We start from the raw sequence: 11,445 nt of genomic DNA on the forward strand, positions 1-11,445 counted from the left end.
ACCTCATATATGAAATATAGGGGGCTCAGTAGAGAAAGCATCCTATGAAATAGCGGGTGGTGTGTTTATTACTAGAGTCAGAAGGATCCATTAGAGACAAAGGACTTCCAGCACTATGTTAAACAACAGTGGTGAGAGTTGACATCCCTGCCGTGTTCCTGATCTTGGGGGGAAAGCTCTCAGTTTTTCCCCATTGAGGATGATGTTAGCTGAAGGCTTCTCATAGATGGCTTTTATTATGTTTAANTGGGTGGGGGGAGGGGCAGGGGGTGATGAGCATGGAGGAGGGCACTTGTGGGGGATGAGCACTGGGTGTTATATGGNTTCAACAATAGCCATTAAAAGAGCCTAAGTGTCCATCAGCTGACAAATGGATCAAGAAGATTCGGTTTATCTATACGATGAAATACTACATGGCAATGAGAAAGAATGAAATCTGGCCATGTGTAGCAACATGGATGAAATTCAAGGTTGTTATGCTGAGCGAAATAAGTCAGGCAGAGAAGGACAGATACCGTATGTTTGCACGTATAGAAGGATTAGGAGGAACTTAACAGAGGATCATGGGGGAGAAGGGGAAAAATAGTTGGGGAGAGGGAGGGAGGCAAACCATGAGAGACTCTTGAATGCCAAGAACAAACTGAGGGCTGATGTGGGTGGGGGGAGGGGCAGGGGGTGATGAGCATGGAGGAGGGCACTTGTGGGGGATGAGCACTGGGTGTTATATGGAAACCAACCTGGCAATAAACTATTTTTTTTTGTTTTATTTATTTGAGAGAGAGAGAGACAGCATGAGCAGGGGAGGGTCAGAGAGAGAGGGAGACACAGAATCCAAAGACAGTCTCCAGGCTCTGAACTAGCTGTTAGCACAGAGCCCGACACGGGGCTCAAACCCACAAACCGTGAGATCATGACCTGAGCCGAAGTCGGAGGCTCAACCGATGAGCCACCCAGGTGCCCCGACAATAAACTATTTAAAAAAAAAAGAGAGATATAAGAAATGTACTTTTTCAACACTGGTACCTTCTGATGTCCAAAGAAGTCAAAAATCTGGACTAAATTCTTTTTATCAGCTGGCATTTTGCTAGTTCTGCTCTATCTAGAGCACATGTCTTTTTGATTTTTTAAGTTAATTTATTTTGAGAGAGACAGACAGTGCAAGTGGGGGAGGGGCAGAGAGAGAGGGAGACAATCCCAAGCATGCTCCGTGTTGGCAGCACGCCAGACAGAGGGCTTGAGCTCATGAAACCATGAGATATATACATATATATATATGTTTTCTTTTCTTTTTTCTTTTTGGAAGTGTTTTTCAAGAGCAAATCAACTTACAGTTGTCCAAAAACTGTTCATTATTGTGAAGAATAGTTGGAATGGTTAATTCTTGGCAACTAATTAACACTTGAGCAAGAACTGAGGGGAGATTTGTTTTTTAAATTATACATATAGTACAGAGAAATCATCTAAGTCACTCTAGGCATATTGGGTGTATTGAAATGCTAGTGAGAATTCTTTTTTCTCATCAATCTTATTGGTTTGGAAAGCACTACTAGCCACCTTTCAAACTATGATGTGCTTGGCTATGCATTACTTTTGCAGTGATTTGTGGTTCCAAGGAAAACTTAATGATTCTGATAGCATGTACTCAAAAACCAAAACCAAAAATCAACAGACCACAACAAAAGTGTCCTTTTCAAGTTGCAAATCCCTGATTATTCAACCAGAATGAATTCTTTCAAGCCAAAATGGAACCATGTTCTAGCTTCTAAAATGTATTTCTTTACTGCACATACTGCTCATTGTTTATTGTCCTTGTTTTCTCAAATATTTTAACTGTTCATAAGGCAAGGAGACTAGAACTTACAAAAATCTTTAAAATACCTTTCTTATTGTGTAAAGACTATTGACTCTGTATTCTCCAACCAATATTTTTGAAGTTCCTTTCAATTTGTACACTTATATAACCATTCAGAGGAATTATTGTGCCACTCATAAAAAGTACTTTGTCTTATGATGTTTGGAGAATTTATTATTTAATACTTAAGGAGGAAGTCATTTTATTTCAAGTGGCAAAAGCTGCAAGAAAAGCATATGTGACAAACATGTGGCACCCCATTGTTATATAGGGTCGTTGTCAGTTAGCCCCATTGCAGATCTCTCCTGAAGTTAAGGTAATCTAGTAGAAAACAAACCAGACAGGAATTTAAATACATTTTTTTTCTATCTTTTTCTTCTGAGTTTAGGCATTAACTCTCAAAGTGATTGTTATAGTGCTCTTTGAAAAGTTATTAATTGTGTACTTCACTGTCACATGGTTTGAGGTTAAACAAATGTGACTCTTCGAGTTTCAAGCAAAGAAATAATTTAAAAAATAGTATCTTTTAAATAGGTGTAAGTACTATTAAGAGCTTTATATCACACATGAATAACTCATTGTAAATAACATAGAAAGGACATATTTTATGGTTTTAAGTACATTTTCAATGTATATACATCTTCAGCTAAGCATGGTTTAATTTGATTTCCCTATCAATGGAAACATTCTTCTTTTGATATAATAGTTTAATGTTACACCTGTGATCTTGACTTCATTCAGATAATGTAGTTTTTGTATAATAACCTGTGAACTTCATGGGGCTTCATTGAAAAAGCAGCTCAAAGCATACAAGCCAGGTGAAAAGGGTGGTCAAATAATTTTAATCTGAAATAATATCATTGAAAAATTATCACGCATGGGAAGCACAGTGACAAGGAGTATTGTCTGCATATTATGGGAATGACTTCCATTATTATAGGTTAGGGACAAAGGCATTATGAAAAATGTCAAAAGAATGCTCAGCACTGATTGCTGTTGCATCTTTAATAAAAAGCAAGAACTTGGGGTACCTGGGTGGCTCAGCTGGTTAGGCATCTGACTTCAGCTCAGGTCCTGATCTCGTGGTTCATGAGTTCAAGCTCTGCATCAGGCTCTGTGCTGACAGCTCAGAGCCTGGAGCCTGCTTCAGATTCTGTGTCTCTCTCTTTTTATCCCTAACCCACTCACACGCTGTCTCTCTCTCAAAAAAAAAAAAAAAAAATTAAACAATTTTTTAAAAAAATGTAAGAACTTCTAATACTTGACCATTAGAAAAGATTTCATAAATTGGGAATGATTTTTTTAATTGGAATTAGCAAAGACAAACAAATGAGCAAAACATGAAGAAACAGAAACAGCTTTCATTAGAATTAAAAACTTGATGAAAAGTATGCTTGCGTGATGTTACATTTTGACTCTAGTGGCATATGTAGTTATTACATTTTAGGAATTGGAGAACACCTTTACATACAGTATTTAATAAAATGAAAGTGCATGTAATATTTTTAAAGCAATACAACTTTTATTACTGGATATGACTGTACTTATGAGCTGAATTAAGTTCCCTCCAAATTTATAAGTTAAAATCCTAATCTCTAGTATCTTAAAATGTGACTTTCTTTGTAGGAGAATACCTTTAAAGAGATAATTAAGTTAAAATGAGACTTTAAAGGTAGGCTATAATCCAACTTGGCTGGTGTCCTTGTAAAAGATTAGCACATGTAAACAGAAACCAGGGATGTTTGTGCACAGAGAAAATAGATTATGTGTGAATGCAGCAAGAAGGCAGCCATCTGCCAAATGAGGACAGAGGCCCTCAGAAGAAACCAAATCTGCCAATGCCTTGATCTTGAACTTCCAGCTTCCATAACTATGAGAAATAAATTTCTGTTGTGTAAGCCACCCAGAGTGTGTGACATTCTGTTATGGCAGCCTTACTAAACTAATACATTCTGTCTTATTAAGATATTAGAAGAATCTGATCCTAAAATGGCTATTGTAAATTCTGAAGAAACAACTGCTCACCCGTGTCAGCTAGTTACTTGAATTGTTACACAAAATTACAAGAAAACTGAACATGAACTCAGATTCAAGTGTCCCCTAGAAAGGTATGAATAAATGAAGTTAATGTGTTGTCCCAGTCATCATATAAGTGGAAGCTTATATGTTTTTAAGAGAAATTCTGAGGTTAAATTATACATTTAATAATGCTTTGTGTTAATCCCATTGTTTTATAAATCTAAGAAGAGTAACAAGTTTATTTGACTTGAAAATTTTTAGATGCTACATTTGAAATGATTACAACATATTATACAGTTGGTTTGGAGGAATAAAACCTATTAGAGAATATTAAATGATAGCCTCTTTTGGAGTTCAAATTAGTAATCAGTTTCTTTCTTGCCCTCAGTTTGGCACTGAAGAATTTATTTTAAATGCATAAGAAGCCGCATTTTTTGGTCTCATCTTAATTTTAGATAGGAGTCTTTCATACAATTAATTTATCAGTTATTTTTGGTATTAAAGACACTTACATGACTACAGACCTCCAGTTTAATGGAAATGTCTTCTATTTTCCACCACAACAGTGATGTTTGATGTAGCTTTGCTAATCTAGGTTATGCCTACTCCATCAGTCAAGGCGGCAGTTCAAATGGTTTAAATGGTACACTCAGTAAACCTCTTTGCTCTAGCTTCTCCACCTATTTTTTGATGTACGACTGTCAGTTAATGTTAAACATCAAACTTTCTCTATAAAACATCATTATGGATATCTTCTATCATAATACATTTATCCAGAAGGACTACTTAGAAGATGTACAAAAATATACCATTCCTATATGAGTAAAAATGATCTTTGATGAGCATTTGATAGTCAGAGGTTACTCTAATAATAGATATGAATTTTCAACTAATATATTTCTTATGATAGTCACTTTTTAATTAGGGCTGATCAGTGTATGAAGTATTTTGCTTCATTATTTTTCTTCCTAGCATTTGTTTGATCACATATTACTTGTAAGAAATGGTGGGCAAGACAGGCAACATATTTTCAAAGTTGAGAATAGTTCTGGTAAAGGATGAGTGCTTAGAGGTTTTTAACTATTTTTTTTTAAAGTTTTTTAATGTTTTATTTCTAGGAGAGAGAGAGAGAGACAGCGTGAGCAGGGGAGGGTCAGAGAGAGAGGGAGTCACAGACTGAAACAGGCTCCAGGCTCTGAGCTGGCAGTCAGCACAGAGCCCGATGCGGGGCTCGAACCCACGAACCGCGAGATCATGACCTAAGTGAAAGTCGGACGCTTAACCGACTAAGCCACCCAGGCGCCCCTAGAGGCTTTTAACTATTGATGAATATTAGATTTATAGGTTATTTATGAAATGGTCTCTATTATACTATGAAATTTATAAGCTTTATAAATAAATTAAAATAATATGTAAAGCAAATTATTACAGTGCTTTTTGTCATTTTATACAAGGTAAAATAATTAAAACATAGACATATAAAATAACAATGATAATTAATGAACTAGGGTTAGTTCTGTAGAAGTACAAGGTTTTGTGTCATTTACATCTTCTTTGTCACTCAAAAAGTGTAAAATAATTGCAGTTCATACCAACCACTAAGAAAATTCTTTGGGGCTTTGAAAGCAGCTGAAATTGTCCTCAGAAATTCATGCAAAAGAACACAATTCACTATTATTTTTATATCAGTTGTAAATAGTTTATATATGAAATGCATTTCATATATGATAGTTAAGATAGATACAGGATGCACCCAGAATACTTTAGTTATCTCACAGTATATCCTCAAAAGAAAATAAAAACCAAGGTATTGATATAACCTTCCCACCTTGAATCTGATCATCAGGCTCCAAATGTACACGGGGTTAATGTGTCCACTTCTTCTCTCTCAACCTCCCTATTTATAGACTTCAAAAATTGCCATGACTGGTATAAGAAGAAAATGTCAAAAGGTTATATAAAACACTGCAGAGAAAACATTTTTAATGGGTCTTCCAGAACCCTGAACTAAGAAAGATCAGAAATAAAGTTATTATAATAAAACCAGATAATGAAACAAGTATTCAAGACATGTTTTCTAGTATTATTTCTACCTATCTATATTGCATAATTAGTGGTAGGCAAGTTAGGTTATAAACTGTGAGAAAAACAACATATTTTTCCAACTCTGGCTCTTTGCTCTGCTGCAGGCAGCTGGGAATGTTTTCCAGAAATAGAAGATGGCTGTAACAAACAATAAAATATAGGCAGTGAGAGCCACAATGATCTCTTTATCACATCTGTCATCACTGCACATACTGACGGATTTATCAGAATGCTATGTGAGTCTGAAAGCTATGTGTCACAATCTGTGGGTATGCCTGGTCCTGAAGGATTTATTGCTTCATTAGGAACCAAGGAAAGAATTTAAATTAAATAAAAAAATTAAAATAATGAATTTATATTCCCTAATAACCTGGAATGAGGTTTTGAATGCTATAATAAACATGTGCTTCAATTACACATATTTTGTTTTGCCTTTAGCCATTGCTATTTTAAAAATATGTTACTTCTTAGTTTCTTATAAATCATGAACACAAAGGGTTGGCTTTTGCTGGTTAAAGTTTGATGGTGTTGGAAGACTCCAAAACCAAAATGATAAAACTGGCTGGAGGTTCTTATCAAGTCAGTCAGAAAGTTAACCTCTTGTTTACATTGCTCAAGCCTGAGGTCTTATCCTATCATATGGATTCATTGTACGACCTTATGAGTGTGTCACGAAGGATGCTAAAAAGATCAGAAAACCTGAGTTTCATTCAGCTCTTACAAATTGTGCGACTTTAGGGAATCATCATATCTTACCTCAGGATGTTGTAAAATTAGAAGAAATAAAATATTATAAATCTTTTGTGAAGTAGAAAATGATATTCATTCATTTATGATTGGACTAGAGTCATTCATTAGACTGGAGTCAGAGCACTAGAGCTCTAGATCTAATACCTTGTGTTCAATAAATTCTTCCAGTTTTGTGGGATTACCTGAATTTGTTTTTTTGTAGCATAAAACTGCTTTGTTAAAGATCAGCTAATAATATCTTTTATTTTTGAAGATATTTTTGAAGATCATGCCTGTATGATCTTTGATTATTCACATAACCTCTCTGAAATATTAGTTTACTCTATAGCAACAGAAAGGAATCAGAGTAGATGGTTATTAGTGTTCAGTCCTACAGTGTTTTACCATATTCACACTTCTTTGTGTTGAAATCTGGGACAGCAGGCACAGAAAAGACCTTAGGACTCAACATTTCTTGTTTGCTGGCTGAATGGAACTGAGATCATCTCCATCACTGGCTTTGCTGTCCAGTTTATCTTCATATTACGGATTTTGTTACGAAGTACTTTCTATTTTGGTCATCAGGATTCTTGCTAGTTTTGGCCTGAGGCTTGCAGAGTTACGAGTAAGTATTTCATCAGTTTAAACTAATACCTAAATTAACACTTTCTTTTTTTCCTCTGTTTTCATGAAAGACGCGTCACAGAAACTACATAGTAATATCACAGAAACATAACATCACCATTTCAAAATTCAGAACCACAGTAATCTATCCAAAAGGTTAAAATTAAAGTTTACAAATGCCATTTTGCATCTGAAACGACTTGCTTCTTGAGCAATCACAATTCTATTTACTGTTAATACTGTTGCTCATGCTTTTTATAATGCTTTATAATTTTGAGAGATTAAGCCAATGTATGTTAAATGATCTAAAAAGCAGTAACAGTAAGAACACTTTAAGTATAGATAAATGTGCATAGAAAATCATAATTTATTTTTTAGAAAGGCCATAGAGAATTCTTTGTCAATATTTTAAATTTTAAATATTTTAAAGCAGAACTTTCTGCTTCTTTTGTGATTTGGAATCATGTTAAATCAACTATCCCTTTTACTCTTTTTCAATCAGCTTGTATTAGTTAGGGTTCTCCAGAAAAAGAGAAATGTAGATTTATAGATACATATTTAGGTTGGTATGCGTGTGTGTGTGTGTTTTGTTTGTTTTGTTTTGTTTTGTTTTTTTAAGGAATGGGCTCATGAAAGTGTGCAGGCTGGCAAATCCAAGATCTGTAGGGTAGGCCAGGGGGCTGGAGAATAAGATTTGCAATTTCAGTCAGAATGCAGTCTGCTGGCAGAATTCTCTCTTTTTCTGGGGAGGTCAGTTTTTTTTTCTAGTAAGGTATTCAGCTGATTGGATGAGTCCCACTCATGTTATGGAGGGCAATCTGATTTGAATGTTAATCTTATCTAAAAAATATCTTTATAGGGACATCTAGAATTGTTTGATCAAGTATCCTGGTACCATGGCCTAAATAAGTTGATACAAAAGTAAACCATCACACAGCTCTACTGGTGTACTTTATTGTTTTCTCTAGGATATTGTTTTTAGTCTCCCCCGGCTATCTTTAAGACTAACCTACCACATAAGGAATAAGGACTTCTAAATGTTTATCTTCAGTTCTTATCTTTTACCATACTTTCAACTGTTTTCCTGAGTATCTTCCCTTGGGTGCCCCTCAGGTACTTTCATTCCAACATATTTAAAACAGAAACTCATTATCTTTCCTCCTTATCTACTGCTTTCTTTATTAATGACAAGATTATTCAGTCTAGAAATCTTGGAATCATCTTTGAATTATCCCTTTTGTCCTTTCCTGTAATGAAATTCCAATTCACTCACTTTCTCAAAAGTATTTATTAAATGCCTGCTAGATGTCCAATAATGTGCTAGACAGTGTAAAAAATAGAGTGATGAAGCAGACAATAAACAAATAATCCCCCCAATAATTCTAATTGTGATAAACTCTATGAAGAAAAAGCACAGGATGCTAAGAGATTGTGTAACTGAGGGACTTCCTACAGTACGAGAGGGACAGGCAAGGCTGGCATAAGGATACATTAGTAAGCAGGCAAAACTGAGAAGTAAGGAGAACGGTATTCCAGGTGGAAGAAACAGCGACTGCCAACACTCTGATGTAGGATAAAATGAGAAGTGATAGGATGCTTGAGTATTTACTCTGAGCCAGGAACTTTTATTCTCATAGTGATTCTATGACGTAGATATTATGATGTAGATATTACATTAAAAAAATCAATCCTTGTTTTAACTGAAGAAACTGAGGCTCAGAAAGATTAAATAAGAGGTTTAGGTTTATACAAGATAAAATGGCAGAGTGATGAGGATTCCATTCCATTCTCTACAGGAGATTCAGAGAGCCACTGCTTCTAACCATCCCATTATTGTCCTATCAGCAAGACAAAGAGACAACCATTATTAGTATATCCTCGTAAAGCAGTGTACAATATTCTGATTTTGTTAGACCAAGAATATATTCTCCAGTTTTTGGTTCACATGATCTCAATCACTTTGGAATAATTCACATTAAAGTAACACTAGACATTGATTAAATGTTTCATTTTCTTTTCTGCTCTTGATTAATCTCAGCATTAGTTTATTGCTTTCTTTACTAACAGTAAAAATGACTTTTTTTAACATACCAAAATATTTGCTTTAGTTTCATGCAAATGAAGTGATTATGAATTTCAGATTGGCTAGATTTCAGAATAATTTACTACAACTTTTTCCCCCTTGCAGGAAGAAACAACATTCTAATTAAAATATAGTATCTCATTGAAATAGAATAAAATTTAAGTGGCCTCCATGAACATCCCTTTTAATTTACAATTATAAAATTCACCAAAGGAAAAAATAGAATTATCAGAAAGAGAGCATTTTGAAATTAAATAATTTATCATAGATTTCTAATTTTAATATTCACTATGGTAGTATTGGCACCAAGTTAGAAATTTTCAAACATAGTAGAAAACATAAAAGTTCATATGAAGTACACAAAAAGATGAAAAGAGGTAAGAACTATTGGTGATTCTCTTACGGTGGCTTTTCAATTTATTACACTGCAGCTTCTGGCTCCACAACTTCATTGAAATTGTTTTTTGTCTAGGGCCCCAGTGAACTCTAGGTTGTTGAAAAAATTAGAAACTTTCAGTAACATTAGATACAGAAGACCCCTCTTCATTCTTTTCTTAGTTGTGAGGACATCAACCATTTGTGGTTTTATTTTTGCTTCTTCTATTGACTCTTTAGGCATGTTCTTTGTTGGCGCTCCTTACTAGACCCCCAAATGTGGTTCCTCCTCATGAATAACATGTCCTTCCTAGGTGATCGCATTAATCACCATTACTTTAAATATTATCTATGTGCCTAAGGTTTCCAGAATATCTTTCCAATGCAAATCTTTCTTCAGAGCTCCAATATTCTTTATTCAATAGCTTCCTCAATAATTCCATTTAGATTTCTCTTAAATATTTCAAATCTAACATGTCTAAAACACCCAAATCTGTTCTTTATCTTCTCATTTCAATTACCGTCTATCCAAAAAAAAAAAACCCCAAAAAAACACCAAAACCAAAAAAATCATCTTTGATTGAGCTCTTCCCTTTCCAGTGAGTTCTTTTAATCTTATCTTTGATATGTAATAAATATTACACTTCATTTCATTGCTACCACTCTCATAAAAGCCACCATCAGCTTTTGTCTGGATTCCTTCAGTAGCCTTGTAGCTGGTCTCTATTTTTATTCTTGCTTTTAGTCTGTTCTCCCTACAAGGATCATTTAGTAAAGGTCATCATTTAATGTCTCTGCTCAAAATTCTTTTTACTATACTTAGAATAGAATCAAATGTTACCATAGCTTCATAGGCCCTGTGACATCTCACCCTGTCTACCTGTCCCTATTATCTTGTGAACTTCTCTTCCTTGCTCACTCTACTACAACACTGCTGACTAGCTTTCGTTTGACTCCTCAAATATGACAAAGTCATTTCTGCTTCATTTCTGTTTCTCAAACATTCAAGGTTTTCCGAGCTTTTGGATTTTGTTGTTGTAGCACCACCTAAAAAGTTCTTTCCTATTTTTTTTCTTTTTTATAACAGCTGATTTTTTAAAAATCTTTAAGGACATTTCCTTAATATTTCCTTTTCAGGGAGTTATTTCCAGACTGCCCTACCTAAGTTCCTCTACTAGTCCAGATCATTCTGCTTCGTTTCTTTCCATCACTTAATCCCAATTTGAAATCATCTTGTTTATTGCCTTTCTCCTATATAGCTAGATTGTAAGCAACATTTGTGTAAATCTAAAACTAGTCTTAAAAGTTTTTCTAAGGTGACTAAACAAAGAATGCTTTAAAATGAATTGATATGACAAAGAAACTTGGGAATTGCAGAAGTCAAAAAAGAAATAAAAGCAGGAATTCCTTGATTCATTGTGATTGCTGCATTAGCAGAATGGCATCTTTTCTCTTTTCTGGTAAATTACTTTTATATTGGGATGAGATGTTGAGACTTTGTCTGCTCTGGGCCTCTTGTACATCTTCTTATCTTGCTGAGCCTTGCTAGACCAAAACCGCCAAAATTGCAAGGCCTTTATTGACTAACTTCTTTGTTTTTTCCCCTGAAGATAATCTTGAAAAGTAAGGTTTTGTCCATACCAGGTATCCCTCTGGACAAAGAGGTCTTACTTTACTT

At 34.7% G+C, this 11,445-nt stretch overlaps 1 long non-coding RNA gene and 1 pseudogene across 3 annotated transcripts in view; both read left to right on the top strand.

The window, feature by feature from the left end:
- LOC144221846 (uncharacterized) overlaps positions 1 to 6,218 on the top strand; it is a 154,841-nt gene extending 148,623 nt beyond the window's left edge. For both annotated transcript variants that reach the window (XR_013332205.1, XR_013332206.1), the window contains exons 4-5: positions 3,818 to 3,960; positions 6,061 to 6,218. This is a non-coding gene — a long non-coding RNA (uncharacterized LOC144221846). The remainder of the gene's footprint in view (positions 1 to 3,817; positions 3,961 to 6,060) is intronic.
- Positions 6,219 to 7,270: 1,052 nt separating this feature from the next.
- The window catches only part of LOC144221685 (guanine nucleotide-binding protein G(I)/G(S)/G(O) subunit gamma-5 pseudogene), a 27,810-nt pseudogene continuing 23,635 nt past the window's right edge, over positions 7,271 to 11,445 (top strand). Inside the window, exon 1 of the transcript XR_013332144.1 lies at positions 7,271 to 7,310. The product of XR_013332144.1 is annotated as a guanine nucleotide-binding protein G(I)/G(S)/G(O) subunit gamma-5 pseudogene (transcript). The remainder of the gene's footprint in view (positions 7,311 to 11,445) is intronic.

This window comes from Crocuta crocuta, unplaced genomic scaffold (genome assembly GCF_008692635.1).
Source record: "Crocuta crocuta isolate KB4526 unplaced genomic scaffold, BGI_CrCroc_1.0 scaffold397, whole genome shotgun sequence".
NCBI classification, from domain to species: domain Eukaryota; kingdom Metazoa; phylum Chordata; class Mammalia; order Carnivora; family Hyaenidae; genus Crocuta; species Crocuta crocuta.